Raw genomic sequence first — 26,186 nt, forward strand, 5'->3', positions numbered from 1 at the left:
TGTGTGTGTGTGTGTGTGTGTGTGTGTGTGTGTGTGTGTGTGTGTGTGTGTGTGTGTGTGTGTGTGTGTGTGTGTGCGCGCGCACGTATGCGCACGTGAGACAGAGGTAGACAGAGACAGAGAGCCAGTCCTGTGAGACTCAAGTTTGCTACAGTTTTAAAGTGGCAGTATGCTAATTGCCTCAGTAAAGCTCCTAGCTGGATCCCTAATGAACCCGCTGGAACTATGAAGAAAAAATAGACTCCTGCTGCCTGATGGGAGTACGTTGCCTAAAGTCCTTGAATATTGATTATGAGAGACCTCAAAGGGTTTTATCACTGTGAAACTTAATTGCGTGTGAACACATTTAATCAATGGGATTGCATGCATGTGTGGCAAAGGAGGGCAGAATTCTTTTTGTAAAAGTCATTAACAAACAAGCAAAAAGAAAAAAATGCAATGATCCAATGTGCTTGCTCATTGATCAGCCGCCTCTTGGATTTTGCAGGGTAAATATTTTGATAATTCAAGGGGAGCTGAACACATTTGGATCAATCAAGCTAAGGGTCTCGGGGACTAAATCTTTTTTTATGGATGTTAGTTAATACATTAGAGCAGGTGGAGTAAATTCTGGAATTGATTCAACAATGTCTAGGGGACGTTGTTGTTTGAAGGGACTTTGAAATAGAAATGTGGCTAAGCAGAAGTTCCTCCATTTAAAATGTGTCATCTGTGCTACATTTTGAAAATTCCTGAAAACATTTATGCAGTATTATCCCTATATTTTAAGTGTACCTGACACTTTACAAGACAAGTGGTAATCAGATCCCTGGCTTGAACAGTGTACAAAATGAGTCACAAAATACTTCTTCAGAAGAGACAAGGTGCAGAGAAATTGCCAATTAGTTGTTCAATAAAACTGGCTCCTACATTACTTCAGGAAAGAGATAAGCATAGAAAAAAAGTTGATTCTGAAATTATATCACAATAATAGTCAAATATTTGCCTAATTGGATATGGCACTTTTGTGAATAAGAAAAACATAACTCAGCTCTTTATTGTTTAACATAACCTGCAGGTATTAAAAAAAGTTGAGGAAGATAAAGTGTTTCTCTGTCTTTTTTTAAATTATTTTGACACTTCTTATTTTGATTCACTTTTCTGTAAAGAATTATGCAAATGGAGAAAGTCCCCATAATTAAACAAATGCAAACATTTTCCAGAGATATATTGATCTTAATTGCTTTTTGTTGTCACTGTGGAAATTGGACTTGTTAGTACATCTGTCTTCATATGTTCTCTTTTTTACCCATCAGTACTAGTACATTTAATTCACATAACTTCCATTCTGTGGGTTTGATTCAAAATCCATTGATTTTAGTAGAGGTTGAATAGACTTTAAAAGAAATATATACTGAATAATCTCAAGCTAATATTCTGATTGCAAGACATTGTCTCCGTCCTGGGATTTTGTTTTTCCTATCTACTTCAGCAATTTTAAATGTAGAAATAATGTAGTTTATTAGGGCTCTGTTGGCTCTGGATTTAGGATCCATATACCTTGTTCCCAGGAGGGGGGACCCACCCTCAGACCGACCATGACTTTTCCATTCGATAATAGGCAAATTTATTATCAATTAATACATGAATAAAAAAAAAAGAAGAAGCAATACAGACAATCAGTTCTATATATCTACTAGGGCTGTGCGAAGCTTCAGTCCCTGATTCGATTTGGTGGAGATTTGGCCCAATTTGGTTGCTGAATCTCCAAATCTGAATCAAATCAGGAGACCCTTTACTCTCTCGAAATTGAATTGGAACCCTCCAAATCGATTTGGAGAGATTCAGAGAGTCAGACATAGACACAGCTTTAAATGTTTTTTCTACATACCTCAAGGTAGCAGGCAGCTCATGAATGCTGTGACGGTGGGGCAGATGGAGCGGCCCACAGGAGTTGGGTGCATAAGATGGGCTGCTGGTATGCCCTCTGTTCATGGCAGCCTCGGGGACCTTTCAAAAGGGATGGGGATGGGGACCCCTTTCAGGGAGGAGAAGGAGGAACCTGTGAGGGACCCTTTGTTACTCTCAAGTCTCTGCTTTTGTATTCTCCTTCCCTCTAGATGACTCTGGATGACTCTTCATTTGTGGCTATCTCTGGTTGCTTGTCTCTCTGTGGTCACACATTCATGTAGCCTTCCGGGCCTCCTCCAAAACCAGAGCTCAGCCTCCTCCCCCCCACCTTCCAATTGCTCTGGGGCCTTGTTAGGTAGTGCCACTTATCTCATGTTATGGGCAGTATGGCGTATACTCCCTTGTTTTCTAGACTGTGTGTCCTTGTTTGGTTAGAAAACCTGTCTACCTTAAAGGCCGTGATTATGTGTTATGGAATGTCCCCTCAATTCTTAGGCTTTGTAGAAGTAGGGCTGGAAGGGACCTCCAGAGGTCATTTAGTCTAACCCCCTGCCCAGAAGCATGAGAAATACTGATGGTACAACATAGGCTTAGCTACATCTAGATCATTCCCAACCGGTGGCTGTCCAACCTCTTCTTGAACATCTCCAGTGATGGAGAGTCTACACCTTCACTAGCCAGTCTATTCCACTGTCTCACTATTCTCACAGTGAATTGGTTTCCTACTTTACTGTTCATACTCACTATTTTTGCAGTGAATTGGTTTAATAAAAATACATTTTTTCCAGATATCAAATCTAAATTCACTTTGCTGAAATTTCAAGGCATTGGTCCATGTCCTCCTCTGTGCAAACAAAAGGTGCTATCCCTTTTTTAGGCAGCCCTTTAAGTATTTGAAGATTGCTATTATGTCCTCTCTTAAACACCTTTTCTGTTTAAACACCAAGTAAAGAGGCACTATTTACCTCCTGTGTCTTGTACCTCATGTTTCTATTGATGCAGCCTAAAACTGCATTGGCATTTTGGGCAGCTGCATCACACTACAAACTCATATTGGGTCTATGGTCTACAAAGATTCCCAGATCCTTTTTCAACAGAGCTGCCATCCAGGAAGGTTTCTCCCATTTTATATTTATGTTTTTGATTAGTCCCCCTTGCATTTGTCCTTACTGAACTTCATTCTGGTTAGCTGTAGCCCAATTTACTAATCTGTCAAGATCCTTCTGAATTGCACTCACATCCTCTGACATGTTCACAGTTCTTCCCAGTTTCATATCATCCACTGACTTGCTTAAGAAACTTTCTCTTCAGCATCTACATAATTAATAAACACATTGAACAGCACTGAGCTGAGGATAAATCCCTGTTGGACTCTACTTGAAACCTTCTGCCATTCTGACACGGACCCATTAATAATTACCCTTTGCTTACAGCTATTAAGCCAGTTATCTATCCATCTTGTAAATAATTGGCTCAATAATCATATCCATGTGTCCAACCCACATTTCTCTAATTTGTTTATGAAAAGTTCATGCAGAATCTTGTCAAATACCTTGCTGAAGTCCAGACACTCTATCTACACCATTCCCTTCATCCACCCGAGTACTTACTTTATCAGAGGAGGAGATCAAGTTTGTTTGACATGATCTGTTTTTCATAAATTGATGCTGGATGCTTGCAATCAGCCTTTTTTTCCCCTCCAGATGCTTGCAAATGGCCTTCCTTAGGAGAAGTTCCAGTAACTTTCCAAGGTCTGAGGTGAAGCTCACTAGTCTATTTCCCAGGTTCTCCTTCTTGCCATTTTTAAAGAGTGGCACTACATTGGCCCTTTTCCATTTCTATGGTACCTGGTTTGTCTCCCATGCCTTCATGAAGATCATTGCAAAGGATTCCAAGACCTCCTCTGCCAGTTTCTTGAGGACCATGAGATGAAGCTCATCAGGTCCTGCTGATTTAATTTTATTCAGACCCACCAAAAGCTCTCTGACCATCTTTTTTTAATCTCCTTCCTCATCTTGCCTCCTTCTTTATCAAGGCAATCCTTAACAGGTGTCTGGCATGTTAATGTTTTCTATGAAGATTGAGGCAAAGTAGCTATTGAGTATCTCCTCCTCCTTTGCATCTTCTGTAAAGAGTTCCCACTGGCTTGTTAACAGAAGAACCACAGCCTCCTTGATCCTTCTTTTCTGGCCAGCATAGTTATAGAACCTCTTCTTTTTGTCCTTAACCTCCTTCACTAGCTACAGCTTATTCTTTATCTTTACCTTCCTGAATTTGTCCCTGCAGGTTCTTTCTTTTTCCTGGTATACAACCTCGGTGACCTGCCCATTCTTCCATTGCCCGTATGCCTTCCTTTTTCAAGTCAGGCATTTTACAAGCTCTTTGTGCAGCCACATTGGGCTCTAGTCATTATTGTGCTTCCGTTGTGTTAGGACAGTTTCTTGTTGGGCTTCTAATATCATGCCCCTTAGATGCTCCCAGGCCTCCTGGGTGTTTTTATTCTTCATTCTATCCTTCCATTACACCATGCCTTTTCTGTCCTTGAGTCAGATGAAATACACCTTTTTGAAATCTAGTACCCTAATTTTACTGATCTCATGCTTTCCCTGTCTCAGGATCTGGAATTCTAGAGCATTGTGATCGTTTCCTCCGAAGTTACCCAATGAAAATGAAGCTATACCAGGAGGGTTATGCTCGTATTGCTACCTTGGTAAAGTTTTAAGAGTAGCCAAAGTCCTATTTTTTCTGTGCTTTGTGTTCAGTATGCAAAATGTAAATAATAATGTTTCTGCTGTTCAACAGATTGCAGAATAAACCATTTATTTACATGACATATGCAGATACAACAGCAACGGGGGCCAAATAGGAAAAAATGCTTTTAGAAAGAAACATGGAAAAGCAGTAAAGTATGAAACCAATTCACTTACAGGTTTTCAGCAAAATGTTTCAGCCAATTTTGCTAGCATAAACAAAAAGAACTCCCTATCAGCCTGTTCAGCTCTATCATACTACTAAATGCTTGTAGTCTAATATAATTCTACCTGCCTGTGAGATCAGCACCCAGAAAATACACTGGCTTTCTTTTGTTCTAAAGGTCTGATTTACCTCTCATATTAGCACAGGGCTATCTCTGCTAAAGGTAATAACATTAATTTATTGATTAATTGTTGCAATTGACAAGAGAATAAGGCCCAATATAGGTCAGCAATATTAACAGCTTGCTAACTAAACCAACTGACTAATAGATGTTTAGCACTTTGTTGGGGATTCCTTTCTATCTTTTAAATCATCTTGTTTTGAGATTTTCACACATTACAAAGGTTGAAGAGAGAAGGAATAAAATAATGATTTTTTAAATCCCTTGGACAATTATAGAATCCTGTGGACTGTGTATGTGATAGCACCACAAATCTACCTGTTACCTTATTCCTTATACACCAGGTATTGTGAATAACTTCCTCAAACATGTCAGTTTTTATTAAACCATTATATCATGGACCATTCTAACTTGTAGCTTCTATGGCAGCACAGAGGAATAAATCATTCTACATTGTAAAATACACATTTTTATTGTAAAGGATCTAATTAAGACTTTGTTTTCACTATTTTGAAGAGTCCATGCATAGGCGACATGTATAGAGGACATGGGGAGGGGGTACGTACCCCACCTCAGAGTGCTGGATCCCCCCTTGACAGTACTCCAGCTGGTAGCTCTTCCTGAAATTGGCTCTGCTGGTGGCACGTCAGGGGCAGAAGTGCCCACACTTCTGCCACCACCGTGCCTGCATGTGGAAATGCTGGTGCTGCCGTTATGCCACCAGCACACTCAGCAACTGGCTGCTAGGGGATGCCCCTCCTCTCGGTCACTGGCTGGTCATTGGGGGATCCCCCTTCCCCTCTGGTCATGTCCTGCTGGTGCTGTCCAGACTTGGCAGGCACTAGTCGCCCATGAGTCCATGTATTTGAGTTTCTTGGCTACATTGTTTTAAATCTATAATATTCAAATGTAAATATTGAAATATAAACCCTATTTACTGTATATCTTGACATTAGTTCTTAAATCTTTGTTTATGAGAGTGAAATATGTCTGATAAAAAAGTCTTTGCAGTTCATCCTTTCAATAAGACTATTACAAAGCTGTTTGGAGCAAAAATGTAATATTGTGTTGTGTTCAAAATATATATTGTATTGCCTCAGGTGTCCAGAAATGAATTGTAGGACTTTGGAGTTACTTACATTGCAGCTTAAGAATCTTCAAGAATAAAGAGGGGGTAGAGTGAATGTTATGTATTTCTTTTTTTTCAGTTTTACAAGAATATTGAAATAGGTCACTGCAGTTTAGGGGTTTTATTCAACTGAAAGCAGTTTCACCATCACCAAAGCTCTACAGATCTTCTGAGCCATGCATCTTGAGAAGTTCTGTGTTTTAAGAAGGTATCATCTCCTTATGTAGTGACTGTTTAATTTTGGTTATAACAATTACCCCTTATCTACAATTTCTTCTTTTAATAAATCACATCTACAAATCAAAACATTGCTGCTGGTGCCACCACAATATAAAGATAAATATTTGTGCAAGTGTTCTTTTAGCATCCAAATCAATTCAAATGTTTCCTTAGCAGACTTCTGATTATCAACATTCAAAGGAACAATCAACTGGTCTTCAGTTTTGTACAGAGAGGTTGGAGTGTATGCTGTAAAGCAGTGATAGAGAGATAATTTAATTCTAATGAATATAACATTAGCAGTGCATCCCAGAATACAACTTTGCTAATCCTCCTGCTATGAGTTTGAGGACTATAATGTGGACAGGAATCATTTATGTTTTGAGTTGGGATAATAACAGCAAAAATGTTTTATAGGTCTGCTCAAACACTCTATGATTGCAGTGTATGTGTGTGTGTGTACATATGTGTGTGTATTAGAGCTGTGCAGAGCTTTGGTCCCTGATTCAATTTGGTGGAGATTCAGCCCAATTTGGTGATCAAATTGCCGAATCAAATCAGAAAACCCTTTAATCTCATCAAATTGAATCGGAACCCTCCAAATTGATTTGGAGAGATTTGGAAAGTTTTGGTGATTCAGATATAGACACAGCTTTAAATGTTTTTTCTACATACCTCAAGGTACCAGGTGAATGCTGCGATGGTGGGGCAGATGAAGTGTCCCACAGGAGCACAGGGGGCTCCCGAGCGAGCTCGGCAGCAGACCCAGAAGTGGACCAGAAACACTTCTGGTCCACTTCCGGGTTCACCACCAAGTGTGTGTGCCCCCCCCCCCCCCCCCCGGCAGGCCCCCCCCCCCCCCCCCCGTGCTCCTGTGGGATCCTCCATCCCCCCCACCATTGCAGCATTCACAAGCCACACCTGGTACCTTAAGGTATGTAGAAAAAACATTTGAAGCTGTGTCTATCAAATATTCAGTTTTGGATTTGGCCAAATCGAATCAGAGACAGTGATCCAAATCAATTAATCAAATCACTGTCCCAGATTCAGGCCAAATCTGAACTGAATACGGCCTGTTTCACACACACCTCGTGTGTGTGTTTATGTGTATATGTATGAATATGTGCATATATATGCTAAACTATCTGTTGTTATCTATATTTATTATTTTTAAAAAGCATAAACCAAAGGAATCTAGTTATAAAAGAGAAAGCTAGGAATAACTGTATATAGCCAAGGGTGATCCAACTTGCTTTAGACAGATCAAAGCTGGAAAATTCAATCTTGACATGCTAACCTTTACAGACCAAATTTAGTGATAACTTGTGATTCAGCTTTTGAAGCAACACACTAAATATACAAGTCCTACTCTGATACTCTGACAAAGAAGCTAATTAGACATTCATAACTTATGCTTGTGTGTCATGGCTTTTTTAAAGATTAAATAAGGTGGGTTTTTTTGTTTTTTTTTTAAGTATTCAATATTCATAGAATCTCTAAAGCTTCACACATCACTATGGTAATAGAAAACAAATATATTAGGGCAATTTAGTGGATATTTTCATTAAAGAACCCTTAATTGAGACTCAATTCTACAAGTTACTGAGGAACTCCTCCCTCTGATCATCACCTTGCAGGAATGAACCCAACCCTAAGAGAAGGATCAAAATTTGAAATGGAATCAATCAGACATACATACACATAGGTATAGGGTGTTTGTGTATGTGTGTATATGTACATATATAGTATGTGTGTGTGTATATGTATATATATATATATAGTATGTGTATATGTGTGTGTGTATATATATAATTGCTTCACATTACATTTCAAACAGTTTTGTAACTGTGAACTGGGTTGCTTTATTAAAGAGTTAAGAGACACGTTCCATTTGAGTCATTAATTGCTATTGGTATGTTAGTCTTAATGTTTTGGGGCAAACCTACAAAATAAGTGCAGGTTTAAGGATGTGGTAATAAACACATGGAGAAGTCGCTGACTCTCATGCAACCTAGGTACCATTCTTTGCTTACCCCATCAAGCTTCTTTAGCTTTGATGTCTTCAGCAGTGTATTTGCTGGGAATGGATTTATTCCTTTCATATTTACTGATTTATTAGACAGGAGCCTTAAAGCAACCCATGGAAAATGCTTCTAATTGCTGGACATTTCTATATGTGCTCCTATGTTACTGTTCCGTCATTTAGTACTTCCTTTTGGAAGTACTAAGTGATGACTCAGTAACAGCCTGTACTGGATTATGCCAGCAGCCCACAATTATTTTTAGTTAATATGTCGCTGTAGCAATGGCTATAGCAAGGGAACCTGTTGCTGTGGCAATGTAGCTGCTGTGGCATGGTTTGTGCCAATCAATGCTATGTCGGTGAGTGTGTTGCTATGGTAGTGTAGCATCTCGTGTAGATGCACCCACTGAGAACCGAAGTGAAGAACTCAGTTTACAGATGCCTTTGTAAAACTAATTTGTAGAGTTTGCAAGGACCAGTAAATATGGAACTGGACAGGTGTACAGAAAATAAACAGCTGTTGCATACTTAATACTGTATGTTTTCCCCTATCCAGTGCAAAAAAACGACAGTTTACCCAATATTCACAAAAGTTCAGACCAGAACCAATAACAGAGGAACTGGATGTGGTGGGTACACTGAGGCCCTTAATGAGCCAAGATAAAAATAAAATTCTAATATTTATTTAAAAACCCTTAATTTATACTAAAAGACAGGAAAAAGAAAGGCCAGATTTGTTCAGACAAACACCCAGTCAGTTAATATAGAAATGAATTTCCTTAAGTAAATTATGAATTGATCAAGGACTGAATGCTAGAAGGCAGATGGAATGTATCCAAATGTACAATGTAGTGATTTGTACAAATTTTATTCTCAACAACCATCTAATAATAGACTTCTAGTCTCAAAAGCCACAGGCAGTTACAGGAGATACTAAAGATTCTGTCCATGCAATGTACATTTGAAACTTATACTTTATATTTGATAACAGTATAGACAATAAATAGAACCTTTAATGGCATTCACCAAGTCTAGGTTTTCGAACTGGCAGAAAAAAAACACATAACCTTTCTGCTTATCCTCTTTAGATTATCTCTTAACTGAACAGAATTTTGAAATTTACTATATTGATGGTTTCTTAAAAACAAACAAAGTAACAGCCACATTTAAAAAAATGGAATAGTACTAAAAGGTCTAACTGATTTCAGTGTTGTTTCAATGCTGAAAAGCACTTAAAGGATTGCTTAACTTTCAGTATGTGCTTGAATTCCACTGATGTCTGTGGCAGCTGAATAAGAGCCCTGGTGTGCCACTAGTATCATATCTGATGGTAAGTGACATGGGGCAGAAGCTGGGGAACTGCCATTGTGGGGTGGTACAAAAACAGCAGCATAGTTGCCCTGGGCACAATGCTGCTGTGTTATGCCTCTATACGCCACCAAAAATGAGCGAGAATGGCAGAATATGACAATGTTATGAATAACAAGATTTGTTGTTCTTCCCTTTTGCCATTGAACCAGTTTATGAAACAAAATTATATTTACCAGAAGTAATAATTTTATTTTATGAAGCTAACACAAATCAATTGTTATCTTGCCCAACTATAACCATTAATAATTTTTTGGAGCTTGATCATTCACAAAATGACTTGATTATGCTGCATTCGATAGAAAGATTAAAGAGTGACTGTTTAGATTGGGACAAGAATATGGGGAAATGTGAGTTAATTCAACGAAGGCATCAGTTTGAGATAGCAAATCAGAAACAACTCTTTTGGTGTGAGGGTAACATTAACAAGAATTTGGTGGAAAATACAGACTTAGAAAAAACGAAATATCATGAGAAACTATGGGAAATATTAAAACAGAAACATTGGGGAAAGACTGAGGAGGTAGAAGGAAATGGTGATATTTACTGGTATACAAGAAGGTTCAAAATATTATTTGGAAAATGAGGAATATCTGGGAAATGCTACACATTAGAATGGATCCATGACTGTATATTTTTCCTAGAAAATAATTGTTGTGTGTCATATTCTGGCAAAACCAGATTTTCTGTGTTCTGCTATTCTAAAGTTAAGGAAATATTTCAGACCCCCTCGATGTTTGACCCTTGTGATGAGAATGTTACTTATGGTATCGATACTCATCCAGTAGCAACTAGAATCACACCATCAATTAATTTCATGTAGGATATTTACTCAGTAGTGATGATGTTTGACCTAGAAGGATCAGGGGTGTGACCTAGATGTGAAAGATTATATCTGTATATGTGTATTGTCATCCTTTGAGGAAATCAAGGTCCTACATAACTGTGGTATAGCAGAGATAATTCTGCAAAGGGCAACATAGCGTGTAAGCCATACCTTGTCATATTACTTTATTCCTTGTGACATGTTTGAATTTAATTTCGGAAGTTAGGAAGCATTTGCAAATTATCTTCAGTAACTTGCTATAACATTTAGATTTGTCAGAACAACTGGATTCTCAGGCTCTTTTAAATCAGATCATTACTGCTTAGAGTTGAAGTCTCATTAGCCCTCATAATACAATGTAGGAAGGGGACTGTTTGAAATGATACAATTAGAGATGTGTGCAACTACTTGAAGAAATGCAGATACCTGACAACCCATTAATAAGGTTATTTAAAAAACTGTCTCATGTTATCAGGAAATAAGAACAAAGTTGTTGAAAATCACTGAAAGTCAAATTAAATGTTATTTCTTCAGTACAATTTGAAAATAGCCAGGGATTACCAGTTCTCAGAGCAGGTCATAGTGAAGCAAAAGCAATAAGTATCAGCATGCTGCTTCAGGTTGAGGAGCAAATCCCTGGTACATGCTGTCTAGTACATAAACCAAGAGAAGCATCATGTTGAGGCATGCTATTGAAGTATTATGGAAGATGAGATACTTTCTGCTCTCTTCCCCATGCTTGTAGTTAGGCACCTGGGTGTGTGGCCACTATTTATTATCATGTACAGAGTGAATATTACTCATTCAAGTGTCTCCCAATTTTTTGGGCCAGAGTATCTGTGAGTGTTTCTACACAAGATGTTTACTATGGAGCTGCCTAATTAGCTCCACAGTAAAGTCTTACCATCTACATGTTTGGCCCTATTAGGCTGTAAGAAACTAACTCACTCTGCCACATATTAGTACTTGCAAATATAAGTACTATCCTGCAGTGGCTTTTTAAAAAAGTAAATGTTGATGGGGCTGGCTAGGGCACAAGGGTGACTCAGTGCAGGGCTGTTTGCTGGCTAGCTCCACACTGGAGCACCTTTGTGCCCTAGCCGGCCTCTCTGCAGCACACAGGGCTGGGTTGGAGCAGCCCCAGGCTGGCAGGCTGCTGACCTCCCAGACTCCCTACCAGCCAGGGCTGCTCCAACATGGCATGCTGTGGTCCCAGGTGAACGTGAAGATGCAGAGCCCAGGAGCAATAATTATGGCACAATATGGGCTCGAGTTTATTCCTTTGCATGACTTTCATGTGTAAGTACACCCAGTGGTGGGTACATATCCATTGCCCTGGTTCTATCAGTAGCATTCTACACTGTCAGTTTTCTATTAGTAACATACTATGGCTAACATATTTGTTTTAAAATGTAGAAAGTATTTTCAATATTATGTATAGGATTTTATAGAGCTGACATTTATGATTTGCAGGTTTTCCAGTTTACATTTATAAAAACTATTTCAGGCCCTAATCCAACTCTTATGAAAATCCATGATAAAGTTCACATTGACTTCAGTGAAGTTTAGCTTGGGCTGAAACAATAGTTATGGTTATATGCTTACAATTGCTGACTGTTAGAACTTAAAATCTTTTCCTTTTAGGAAAACAACAGGGATGAATTTCTATGATGTGGCTGTTAGCTTTAAGTGGGACTTGGTATCTTACAAGTGCTAGGTAATGTGCTCATCTTGTTTTTCCTCCAGTATATTCTCCTCAAGTTCTGTATTGTGATTTTATTGTATGTGGGAATATTTAAACGATACTGTGGAGCTCAAAATTTAAAATTCAGTCCTTCAGAATGAGTCTTAGCATTGCGAGCTCTTCTGATTTGAGGAACCACTAACATAAAAACTAGGATAAATTTTCCGATTCTGAAATGATTTTCCAACTACAAAGAAATCTTCCATTTTTTTTTTGGAAAAATCACACAACTGGTTTAACTCAAGGTCTTCAATGATACCCAAGAGCTTTAATACTAAAAAAAAAAAGTCTCTTCTCTTTAATTCATTTTCACTTTTTGGGGACTGGGAGAATATTTTATGCATTTTATGGGTATAAATTCAGCTTCATCCAAATCTACAAATTTCTTTTCCCACCTTCACTGAGCAAGAAACTCACTCCTGTTCAAAGGACCTAAAAAGGCCTATCTACTACTTAATTCCTACTTAAAGAACAATGTTACAATCATTACAATCAAACCCATGCAAGTCGCCTAACAGTTTAAACTAGAGACTATGTAGAATTCCAAATGGTGAATCAGCTACATGTGATGAATTTTATTGAGAAATCTTAAATGTAATGATTTGTTTGGCTAATGGGATTGAATTCATGCTCAGCAAACTTGTGGATGGCACCAAGTTTGGTGAAATTGCAGATACTCTGGAAGGTAGGGCTAGAATCTAGAATGACCTGGATGAATTGGAGATATTGTCTAAAATTAATCAGGTAAATTCAATGTGCAAAATCCTGCACTGGGATGAAATCATTGCATACACAAATACAGACTGGCTAGTCTACAGTACTGAAGAGAAGGACCTGAGGTTACAGTGGACCATAAACTGAATATGAGCCAATTGGGTGCCTTTGTTGCCACACACAACAGCAAACAAACAAACAAAACCCAGTGGCATGCTAGGGCTGTATTAACAAAAGCATTCCTTGCAAATCAAGGGAGGTGAGTTATTTCCTCTATTCAGCACTGGTAAGGCCTCACCTAAAGCATTGTATCTCGTTTTGGGCTTTGCACTACAACAAAACTGTGGCCACATTGGAAAGAGTCTAGCAGAGAGTGAAAAAAAAATATTAGAGGCTCAGAAAATGTGACTCATAAGGAAAGACTGAAGGAACTAGCATTATTTAATCTGAAGAAGAGAAGACTGAAGGGACTTTTGATAAGTCTTCAAACATCTTCACGGTGATTATAGAGAGGATGGAGATAGGATCTGTGGATGTAGGGGATGTGCGTAGGAGGAATGGCATCAAGCTGCAGCAGAGAAAATTTTGTTTGGAGATTAGTGGGATCTTTCTGACTGTGAGAGTGGTCAAGCATTTCAACAAACTACCTGTAGAAATTATGAAATTTGTATTCCTGGAAATTTTTCAAGAGCAGGTTGGACCAACCCTTGACTGGACTGAGTTAGTCAGAAAAGATCCTTCCTTGAGTTTGGGGATGGACTACATAATTTCATGAGGTCTTTTCTAGCCCTACTTTCTTATGATCTTATGTACATTGATCTGCATGTATAATTGAGGGTCCATGAAGATTAGTAATAAAATCAATTAATCTATTAATTGAGAAGCCAGAAATGGTTCCCAAAAAGTGTATTTTCATCCACAGATTTGCATTTTCATGCATCTGTATGCATGTGCTGGTTTAGAAGCTACACTAAAAGTTTGGTCAGGTTTTAGATGTATATGAGTTTACTCACTTAATGCTTCTCTGATATTTTTTTTCTCTTAAATAGTATAAAGATCAATGCATCTGTGCCCAAAGTAGCAACAGTTAGTGGTCTAACCATAAGCCTAGAAATGTAAATGCAGAGGTTGTAAATATTGAATGATTTTGGAAGAAAAAATAATACCATCAGATTTTTTTCACCTTTAGTTAAGGCCAGGAGTTCAGCCAAAATGAATGTTGTATTTAATTGTAAGCACTCCACAGTCCCTGCAGGGAAGCGTTAATATTTTATTACATAAATGATATACCTTCATCTATGCCTGAGTTAATGCCTCATTTTTCTATTTATTTAAATTGTAAAATATAGATTGTTATGACTAAGATAAGTACCAGTTCAATATTAAAAACATTTTTTTTCTGGTAGGTTTTCTTAAGAGGTGACATTTAAACTAAAAAGTTAGTGTAAGACCAATCATCAATAAACCTTTTTATTGGTAAACTGTTAATGTTATTAAGCAAATAAATTACTTTGACTAATAACCATAGATCCAGATTGTTTCTAATAATTCTCATGATTAGATTGACAGTTACCATCAATCCCATAGATTTAGCTCAAGGAATTATAGAATGTTGGTTCCTTTTTTTAAGGACCCAAACTATTTAGTGTAATTGAGCAACAGCCCATAAAATGCAAAATGTATGTTGATGTTTACCAGTATGGTTTCCCATTACCTTTTAGGCAGACTGCTCAGCATTATCCTTGCAGCTAAGCAGGGATGGATTGGCACCAAGATCTGAGGTTCAGTCAGGAGTCTACATTTTGGGAGAATTAAGAAGCTGAATGCAAATTATAAATTGTGCAGTTCATGCAAGTTTGCAATGTTTGAAGATAAGGAGAAAACAGGGCTATGGATCATCTTGTTAACCACAGTAACTAATACGGCAGGTATATTGTATGAAAAGATAGCATGCCAGCATGCTCTTCCTGCATGCTCAGATGTCAGTGAGGTGCCAAACCTCTTGGAATAATGTAAGTCCAAACCATTTTCCACATGTGCCACAATCCTCAGTCTAGATAGATAATACACTACAGCAGTGGTGCTCAGTCTACAGCCTGTGGACTGGATTTTCTCCCTGGGATATCAGCTGCAAGCAGCTAGGCTTGGCACATCTCCTTCCCTACCTTGTGCTGCAACCCGCTCTGTTCTATCCCTCTCCCCTCCCCTTGTCATGGGTTGTTTATTTGAGGTAACCTCTCTTCTTCTCTTCCCACCCCTCCTCTTCTCTCCCTCTGACACTGTCAGGCATCTATCTCATCGCTTCCATGCCCCCTCCCACTGTTGGGGAGAGCCCTGAACACAGCTCACTCTATAAAAGGTTGAGTACCACTGCACTAAAGTGACCATCTTGAGTTTGAAAGCATGATATACCCCCTTTTCTTACTTTCTTACGTGTTCCATTGATATTGTAGCAACGCCCCAGTTTTTCTTTTTTTTTTAAATTTTGAAATGCATTCCCTCCCTTCCCCATCTATTTCTGACTTTTGTTCTCCTTCTATATACCTTATAGATAAGTATGAGTAAGTTAAGACATGAGTAAGCTTTAGCATTTTTGTAGCAAGTTTTTTTTTCTTTCTCTTTCTTTGATCCACTGTTTTATATTGTATAATTATTATGTTTACACTGGTTTACTGGTTTTTACTGTTTTTTTTTTAATTGATACTATATGATTTAGGCCTACATGTGTAAGTTAGCCTAAGTAATGTCAAGTTTCCATTTTGAATGTCAAGCCTCTATCTTGTGTCCTCTGCCTGGGTGTAACCTATGACTCATGTCTGACCAGTCTCATGGAAATTGGTTTCTGAATGAATGGGGATGAAGGAGGGTGCTTGAGATACAGTACAGGCCTCTACTGAATAATCAACTCAAGGACTGGACCATCAGCTCAACGACTGGACCATTGCCTTCCATTGACTCACCCAGGAACCATGGACCCAGGATTTGAAAGACAAAGATCCTACAGAAATCAGCCAACCCACTATTGCAACACAAATACCTGGAACTGCATGTCCTTGCCTGGAGTGCACATGCTCAGTACAGCAGGGCTGACCCTTGCCTGGGCATGCCCCTGCCACTAGGGTCATAGAAGGTCTGCTCCTATAAAAAGGGGCAGTGAAGACAGGCCCAGTGGGATGCCCTCTCCATCTGGACCAGCACCATGCCACACCACCTATCCACCCAGAGGCCCTGCTGATGACCATATCTGGACAACACCTTGCTGCAGAAGACCCCAACTGGCTATCAAGGATCAATTTACAGCCCAGAATAGGTAGCTATCACCCACCTTCCTTCCCCAAGCAAAGGACCTGGACTCTGTCCCTGCACACCTTGACTTCAATCCCTCTACCAAGCCTTTTTCTCTCCTGCTACCATTGTGTGAATGTGTATGTGTGTGTGTGTGTGTGTGTGTGTGTGTATAGGAACCAAAAACTTTGTGGGGCTGTGTATTGTGTTCTCTGTTTAATAAACCTCTTATTTTGAAACCCTGAGTTGGGTTTTTTTCTTATTGACCTCCCGACCCTCCTCCTTGATTTCCCAGCTATCTCCCAGCTTTCTGCCTCTCAGTTTCCAGCCCCAATCTCCAAGCTTTCTGCCTCTCTGTTTCCTGGCTGTCTCCTCTTTGCCACCAGGATTTTTCCCTTGCTTCCATCCTGGCACCAGGTAACCCCAAGTAACCCCAGGGCACATTAACCCTAAGTAACCCCAAGCACCAAGTTACCCCAAATTCCCCTAGGGTCAACACATAGCCTTGAAAGTGCATGTTTGTGTATGTGTAATGGGTGTGCAGGTATTGACAACTGAATTGTGTCTAATTTTTGCTGTGTATAGTGTGTATGTGCTTGAATTGGTGATAGGTGTGCAAGTACTTAGACTGGTAATCTTGGATGTGTATGTGCCTGAGTTGGTAGTGTGTGTGTATGCACCTAGTGTGTGTGTATGTGCCTAATTGATTTTTGTATGTGTATATCTGATCGAAGGTGCCTTAAGTGGGGTTCCCTGAGTTGCACTATCCATCTGGTGTGGGGCCCTTCCCCTCAACTCTCTTGCCATGACTTGGTGTTGTTATATAAAGGGAGGATTCAGTGGAGATCTTCCTGGGGGGTGGGGGGGGCCAGGAATGGCAGTACTCATGGTTCAGGTGCGATGTTCCACAGGGCTCCGCCTCCCCTATACCCTGTCCACTTGCCAACTGGATGGGCACCAGCAATGGTGGTTTGGTCATGCTTGATCAACCTCAGCTTGCCTCGAGGGGGACCTCACGTCCGGGTGGGTTCTGCTGGCATTTGTCAGGCTGCCCCCCCCATGACGAGTAGCCTTCCTGTCCTGGAGACTGGCAAGGTGTATGTGCATTGGCTAGCGCCTACTTCAGCGCCTCTGAGTAGGGTGCTTTGGTCTTGTGCCTCTTCTCTCTTTTTTTTTTTCCTCAAAAGAAACAGACCCCTGAGGAGAAGAAGGGTGTGGAGTTGCCTTCTTTCCCCAGCCTCCTACAGGGGGCTCAAATGCCTCCCCTGCTCTGCCTGCTGGCTTTGAACCAGCTGCGCTGCTCCTCCCTGCTGCAGGAGCCCCAGCGTGTCTGGGATGCTCCACACCACTGTGCTCCCTTGCTTCCCTGCCCTCCCAGGTTCTGGTGGGGCTTTGAAATCTTCTCGTGGCAGCAGGAACAGCTGCTGTGATTGGCTCAGCTGTTCCCCACCTGGAGAACAGCTGATTAAACAGCCAGACTAATGCCAGCTCACGTGGCCATGGCTGTGGTTCCTGTTCTGGCTGTGGCTGCACTCCAAGAGGTAAGTTTCCCCCTTTGTGGGGGCTGTTTGTGGGGTTTGGGGCCTGCAGAAACTGCTCTCTCCCCTTCAGGAGCCTGTGGGGGCATCTTGCCGCCACAGTGTATGTGCATTTGTGTCTCACCCTTCCATCTAACAGTGCAATTTTGAGGTCCTAAGAGTTGGCTTGGCCGCACAGGACAACAATATTATGTAATACCAGTGATCATAAATATCAGCATGTCCTCTATAAAGACTTGATTTTAGGGGAAGAGTTAACTCTGTGTTAAGTAAATTAGTCCCCTGAATGAAATCACAGCAATAAATAAATGTCACAGAGTCCCAGCCTGAAGTAGGCCTTATATAAAACTTGTGACAAATACTTTGATGTCTGCCTCCATTTGTTCTAAAATCCTTGTCAGTGTATTCTATTTTTATATAAGCCTTAATCTGTCTGTCTGTAATACTTTATTTGCACTCTGATTAACAAACAACCAATCAAAGTGAGTACAAGCATTTGAACAGAAGCTGGTGTCATGGCAAAGTGCTGTCATGGTGGTGGGGACACAGGGGACGGAGGTGTGAGGTAATGGGGGAGGGGAGCAGCAGGCCTGGCCCGATGCAGCACAACGTGATAGCAGCTGGGGGAGGGGAGGATTAAGCCTGAGCCCACTCCTCCTGTTCCCTCACTGTCACTGGGTTGGCTTGGGCCTGCTGCTCCCCCTCCACCATGGTGGGCCATCTTCTCCCCACCTTCGAGCATGGTCCTCCCCTGAGTCCGGCCCAAGCCCACTCCTCCCCCCACTGCTGTGGCAGGAATGGGGGGAGTGGGCTTGGACCCCAAGCAACAGGAGGGAAAGGGGGAGCGGGCCCAGGTGGAGTGTAGGGGTATGGGGCTCCATCCCCACACACTCCCCCTCCACTCCCCATCATTCTTGATAGGCAATTGGCTAGTACATTTATAAAAATTAAATGTATAATGCATACTGGATTAAAAAAAAACAAATGGCAGAATACATAGCAAAATTATTTTTTTCCTACTATATAAGATACACAAGTGATTTCTCAAATGCTGAATTTTACAATATCTAATCCAAATAAATGTTTTAGATGAAATTGTCCATTAAGCTCAATTCTTCCAAAGACCTAGCAAAAACACATTTGATAAAACCATATATATCAGAACATGTGAATTCATTATGTTCAGCCATATACTGTATTAAAAGTCATACATTCATCATTAGGAAGATTTTTTCTTACTCTTTTTGCTTCCAAAAAAAATCCTTACCAGCCAAAGTACTGAATATGTGAGAGACAGGTTGGTATAATATTACCAGGAAGGTGTTGGTATCATTATTTTACTTCAGTGATGCTGTGGGCAATGAATTTTGAACACTAAAACATTTATCTTATTTACCTTGTTTCTAGGAACAATATTCATGCACATAAGAGGGGTCTTAGCAATTTTATAGTAGTCGCACTTCTGGTCATTTGGATATTATAAAGCTTTCCCTTTACACAGAACCTATGCTTTCCCATAACAAACATATGCCATCATTTGAATCTTCTCTCTGTTACAGCGTGCAGTAGGTATGAAGAAATGATATACTGCTGGAAAACCATTTCTAATTTTATCTAGATTTGGAAAGTTTTATGTGGAATGGGGTTTAACCTTACCCCTTAATCACAGGTTAATGCTGCTGACTGGTATGCTGTTACTCAGCTGGTTTGCACTGCTCCCATTACAAGAGAAAACAGCCCTTTTGTAACAACTGGGTCACCTTCTTAACTGTGTTATTATACTGTAGTTCACACTTTTGCTTGTTGACAGATTTAGAGCACTTTGTGAAAGCAATAATTGGACTGGGAATATAGTTGGCTCACATCCCTAGAAAGGAACTTGAATTAGGTTGCCCTAGGTCTTTCATTAACTGGTAAAACTAAAGCAATGTTGTATAGTAACTACGATGTAGCTTCATTAGACTGTTGTCCTGATCCTCCTGTAGGAATTGTGAAGACAGTCTGTGGTACTTCTTTTTATTTTGATTATGCTATAGGTTTTATGCAGATCCTAATATTAATAATGTCTATTAATAATGTGGGCTCACCAGATTGGCTTGAGATACTTACCCTGGGCTAGAAACAGTGCTGGTGAACTCTGAGCAACCCCAAGGGTGGAGCAGGGGAGCCCTGCCCTGTGGAGAAGGGGAAGCCAAGCGAAAGAAGGGGTTTTCAATCCCTTCATTCACATGGAAGGGAGATGGCCAGGGTTGGGGGCTCATCACCCTGAACCCTGGTTAGCCGGTTTGTAAGCCAGGGAGGGACTGCCGGAGGGGATAAAACCAGCAGATGAACTGGCATGGAGGCTGCTGACAGTGACTCTGGGGAACGATGCAGGAGGCCTAACAAGAGCTGGGGTGAGCTGTCCCAGCAGAGGGAGCAGAGAGACCCCTCTGAAGAGCATCAAAGGCTCTGGGAGAAGAAGGCAGTGGCAGTTGGCCATGCCTCCAGCCCTACAGCAGAGAGGGAGCAGTGGCCAGGGCTTGGGGCAGAGAGCTTGTGCCCCAAGGTCTCATCACAGTGTGCTGGATGTGCCGGGCATCTCAGAGGCTAGGGGTGGCAGTCAGCCTCCCACTCCACTGCAGAGAGGAGGCAGCGCCCAGGAGAGCAAGCAGAATCCTTATCCAGAGCAGGGAGCTGGGCCAGTGAGTTGAGGAAACCCCTTGCCTTCCCTGGGGAAGTGGGACAGCACCAGGCAAGGCACTGGGATCCTAAGGAGCAGCAGAGCATTAGGATGAGGGTCCCTGGGAACTCAAGGCGCAGGCCAGCACTTGGAGTGGGATTGGCGAGCCGTGAGGCATGTGGGGTTGCCTGCCCAGTCATCTGGAGCAGGGGTTTAAAGCAACGAGCCCTGGGAGCTGCCTGTGCTACTGAACCTCTGCCACTGAGTGCCCCAGAGGGGACTCAGTCCTGTGCCTTATTCTGCTGCCGATTGTCATCGGTTGGAGTCCCTGAGCTTTGTGCTTGGGTCATGCTGATTGTTGCAGGAGCCTACTCTGTTGCTTGTTGCTTTCCTTTTTCATTGCCACAAAGGGTCACCCTTCAGCCTCTTTGGAGGGTTGGGGTTTGATACGATTTGATTGCTGGAGACCAAAAGAGCTTAACCTGTTGCAGTCTGTTGCTTATTGGGAAGCCTGTTGGAGCTGCAGGGACTGACCACCTTGCTTCCTTGTGGTAGCAGTGGCTGAAAGCTGCCAGTTACCCTACCTGGGGTTCCTGAGTCAAGGGTTGACTAATGCATTCTGGTTTGTTTTGTGATTCTGGTTATGCCATTTAAGTTCACTTGTAAATATCCTTTCCTATTATTCTTGTTTTGTAAATAAAGTGTAAATAGTTAAATCAGTTAAGTGTTAGAACTTCTTGGGACCATGGGCTGCTACGTGGGGAGCAGTGGCTGGCTGGAAAGTAAATTGGTGCTGGCTGGAAGCCCTACCCTACTCTCACCACACCATCCCTGATATTGGGCAGGGGTGGCAACTATCAGGCTGCCACCCAGGTTACAAATATATAAGGCAAGGATTTTTGTGAGTGATATATTTTATTGGACCAGTTACTGGGATAGACTTCAGGCAGGATTGATTTCCCTGCTGTAGATTAACTAAATCAGAGCTGTATAGCATGAGCTTTTGTGAGTCTGAGCTCACTTCATCAGAAGTGAAAGGGCATGAAGAGAGTAGTGTATCAAATAGAGAAAGTGATTTGAATACAAAAGACTGGGATGGTAACGAGAGAGGGGAAAGGAGGGAGGAGGGCAGTGCTGGGGTAGATTTTCACTGTGTACACATGTTCAAGTAATCTGGGAAAATGCCCTTGTTTTTGTTTCCTTGGTAGAGAAACTTAATAAGAAACAGTTGAGTCCAGTGAGCAATACCCTAGGCACATCTACATGTGCATGCTAATGTGCTACAATAAACTCTCGTGCTTATCACACCAGAGTTTCTTGCTCCTGGGTGCATGTTTACACATGCTCCTGGGATCACACCATTTTGAGCTGGATTATAACAGCCCCAGCTCAAAGTGGGCCATAGGGAGGGTTAGCCTGGCAGCCTGGGGCTGCTACCCCCAGCTCAACATGATGTGGAGGGGCTGGCTGGAGCACAAGGGTGCTTCACTGCGGGTTTAGTGGACAGGCAGCCCCCATAGGACAGGGAGCACCCTCATGTCCCATCCAGTTAGGACAGCATCTACATGTGTGCTGTTGCACAGTTGTTTTAGTTTCCAGCATGATAGTATTTGTATTTACAAGTACTACCCTGCTGTGGAGTAAATTAATTTACTCCAGGCTAATGGGAGTGCACATATGCCTCTTACTATACAGCTAATTAGTCAACTGTGAAGTAAAAGTTTTGTGTAGATGCACCCACTGTCTTCCAGTGGGGATGGGAGCAAAGCACCCTGGGATTCAGTAGGATACTACTCTAGCTTTTTTCAGAAAAGGTTCTTTGGATAAATGTGATATCTTTTATTAGACCGACTAAATAGGTGGAAAAATATTCTTTGCAAGCTTTCAGGCCCAAACACCTTTCTTCAGGGTCTGTTTTTGCACTCTTTTAAATATGTATATTAATGATATAAGTTAATTGCTGCTATTATCTCTTCCTAAAATACAACAAAAAAGAAACATTCGACAAAAGCAAAAATGCCACCCCAATCTAAACTGATGTAAAGAATCTAGTTTGCTTATTTTGAGAGAGAGCATAGTTATAAATTATGGATCTTGTTTCCATTAGATACCAGTGAGGCTAAAACCTTGATGGAGGTAAAAAAGGGATGGACTAGACTTCTCTAATGGTAATTAAAACAGCCACAGTTATCCTGCACAAAACCTTTTTAAAAAGCAAAATAATCCATCAGGTTCTTTGAAAATATATTGGTCATCATACTCTCTGTCCCTTATTGCATATTGGTCTCTGACATTTTTTTCTTACAGACTGGTTTTATTTGACTGTATTGGCCACTGCCAGGGATGGAATGTGATGGACACCAGTGTGCTCCTATATGACAATTCCTCTTCCTTTAGGGTTTTTCTTAAGAACTATAGGTTCAGAATATTGGCTTGTGGATAGGGTTTGGTCAATATAGAAAAACAATATGTTTGCAAAAAAATAGCACTAGAGAAATGTACCTATATTCAAATATCTGTCCTGGAGAGATCCTATGCAAGATTAGGCTTATAGACACTTGGCTTTAAGGGTCTTATTTTCATTAATGTCTTGCCAGCAAAATGCTGCAGGGGTCTCAGAGCCTGGTGTTAATTTTATCTGCCACCACATTGAGGGGGTCGATTTAGATTTCTGTGTCTTTGAATATGAATAAATCCTACTGCTAACTTCCCTCTGCCAGATTACTTCTCTCTAGGGCTCATAAATATACTTCAGACTAGCACAGTTTTTGTGGGGTTTCTATTCCCTTGCAAGGGAAGAGATGTTTCTTCCAATTGATTTAGGACTGAGAATTTCTGCAAGAACATTCAACTCCTTGAATAAATATAAACCTAGAACAAAGGTAAATATCCATATTAGTTGAAAGTATGTAATAAAGGAATACTACAACAAGACTTCCAAAATTTATATATTGATAAAAAAGGCAAATTGATAGTTAACTAAATGTAATTACTATAAGTAAAACTTCAGGAGAAAAAGGTATTTGATAACTGTTCTGTATAAGAAATTAAAAAGTCCAAAAGTCAAGATTGTAACATTAAATATAGATAAATTATGAGAACTGAGAATAAAACCAGAGAAAGAGAGGATTGTGTTTCATAAAATATGAACTAGTAGTTAGCAATTACTATCTCAGTTGAAAAAAGCCCACCTGATGTTTCCTGCCCAAAAATATACTGTATTTCACAGTGCATTGTGTAAGTTGGCCCCATTTTTCTGATTCAGAAAGTTATGAATTTCATAGATCCAATGTATAAGTTGACCTAAGTTTTTGGAAAAGATAAATACAATCAACTTGTACCAGCCCCTGCACACCCTCACTGTGGGCCGGGTACCCGGGGGGGTGGGGTGTGGACACATGCCACAGCACTGCTCGCAGGGAAGGGGGCCAGGCTCAGCTGGTGTGGCCCCATCCCCTGCGAAAGGCAAAGCCTGGGCCATGCCAGCTGAGCTCCGAGCCCAGCACTGCTCACAAAGGATGGAGCTGTGCTAGCCAAGCACTGAGCCTGGCTCTGTCTGCAGTGAGAGGTGTTGTCGAGCATGGAGCCCAACCTCATCCCCTGTGAGCAATGCCATGCTCAGAGCTTAGCTGGTGAGGCCCAGGCACTGCCACTCACAGGGGATGAGGGTGCACCAGCTGAACACCGAGCCTGGCACTACTCACAGCCGGCAGGGCTGGGCTCGATGCTCAGTTGACATGCCCTCATCCCCTGCAAGCAGCACTGCCTTTTACTCTCTAATCAAGTTTTAGGTTGTGGACAGAAGTGACAATTTTTGCCTGATCTGACCACAGAAAGCAGTTTATAGCTGTGATCAAACAGAAGTGCATGGCTGAAAACAGCTTTAAACTGGCTGATCAGGTGAAAATCTGACCCCTCATCATCTGAGGTATCAGATAGAGACATTTCAAAATGTAACATCTTCTGTAACTTCTGTCTGCCGAGCTCCCAGTCTGTCACTGTTTTCAGAATGGGAGGAGGAAAGGGAGCTGAGGGAGTGTGGTCTGAGGGGTTTTCAGCCTCCCCTAGAGGGTGGGGTGGGTGTATTGGAACCCCCCTCCAATACACCCACCCCATCAGCTGGGGAGCCTCAAGAATGAACTCCCTCCCCTGCCTTTCCTTCTTCGCCTTCTGAAAACGGTGACTACTGGTGAGAACCTGATTGCAACAGGGACCTGCTGGACACTGCAGCTGGATTCCCCTCCTCCCTGGAACCAACAGTGAACTTCTGTTTCATCTGGGGTAATGTTATAACTCAGAACACTTTGCAGAAATGTTCTGAGTTACAGCTGGCAGCTGCACTTATGTCTTCCAGCCTTAAAGTGTGGGCCTGATTTTGATCTTATTGAAATGTATACATGGAACATATAGAATACACAACTGCGTGATAAGACCAAATTAAATCCTGCCTTATTCATATTATAAACACCCATTGACTTCAAAGTGGAGGTTTCACTAAATATGTTTATCAATACTTGTTTGTAAGAATTTGCAGACATTTCAAAGTGCTGTTTATAAAACTGTTTTGTCAAAGAACTCCATTAATATTCAATTGAGGTATCTGCATCTCAAGTATATTCACCTTAAAGTTTTCTATTATATAATTGTAACTTTGTGTGCATAGATGTTATACGGTTATCCAGTAACAAATGTGCATAGCCACAATGGATAAAATATGCTGAAATATGGTGTGTATGATGAAACAATTTGACCCTCAATCTGTCATGCATTGTAAATGGAACAATATACACTATCATGCTGGAATAATTATTTTCCCCAGGCTTCTTGGGTGTTCACATGCTTTATTCTTGCATTTTTATTGTACTGATCCTGTCAATTCCCTTCAATCTGGGGTGAAAAACTTCTAGGTTGTAAAGTCTGACTTGCAAGCTTGCTGCCTTACATAAACCTTCCAGAGGTTTTCTTTTCTTTCTGCTTCCAAATTTTTAACACTTGTTATACCAAGAAAAGAGATAAAAGAAAGAAAGGAGAAAGAGAAAACACAGAATTAAATCATTCTTTAGCATTCTGATCAGCAAGTTTGACTATCATAGGATAAATCAATTTGCAGCAGTTGGGGCCAACTATTTAAGTCTGAAGTTGAACAGCTCCATTGGGAAATATGCTACAATATAACAGTGTCACATTACCTTCTTTTTTTGGAGCAAACTGCATTTTAGAGCCTAGAATGTATCTTATTTATGCTCCAGTTCTAGCACTTCTCAATTCATTCTTTATATTTCACAACCTTGTAAGAAATTAAAGCTGAGTATACACAGCAATTATGCAAATGCAGCTATTTACAAATGGAATATGATTTGGTATGCATTGCATTAATGGTATTTATAGTTCTGTATTTAATTTCCGATGGAAAATGGTTTTATAATCAGGAATTCCTGATCCAGTCACATTTGATCACATGCTACTTGTTCGTGTGAGTCGCATCAATTAAAGCAAAGATTACTTTGGCCCGAGTTGCACCTGACACTCTGAGGTGCACAAATGCTGGTTGGTGTTAGTGCTAACTCAAGCTTAGAGCAGTCACACTTCAGGCCAACAGGGCCTGAAGGACTTCAAGACAAGAATATTCCCCTCCCTACCCCGCCCTTTCATGGTTTCCTCTCTGCCTTCCAGGGCTTTCCCAGTTCTCTC

Source organism: Gavialis gangeticus, unplaced genomic scaffold (genome assembly GCF_001723915.1).
Source record: "Gavialis gangeticus isolate Ggan-Ray unplaced genomic scaffold, GavGan_comp1, whole genome shotgun sequence".
In the NCBI taxonomy this organism is placed as follows: Eukaryota; Metazoa; Chordata; order Crocodylia; family Gavialidae; genus Gavialis; species Gavialis gangeticus.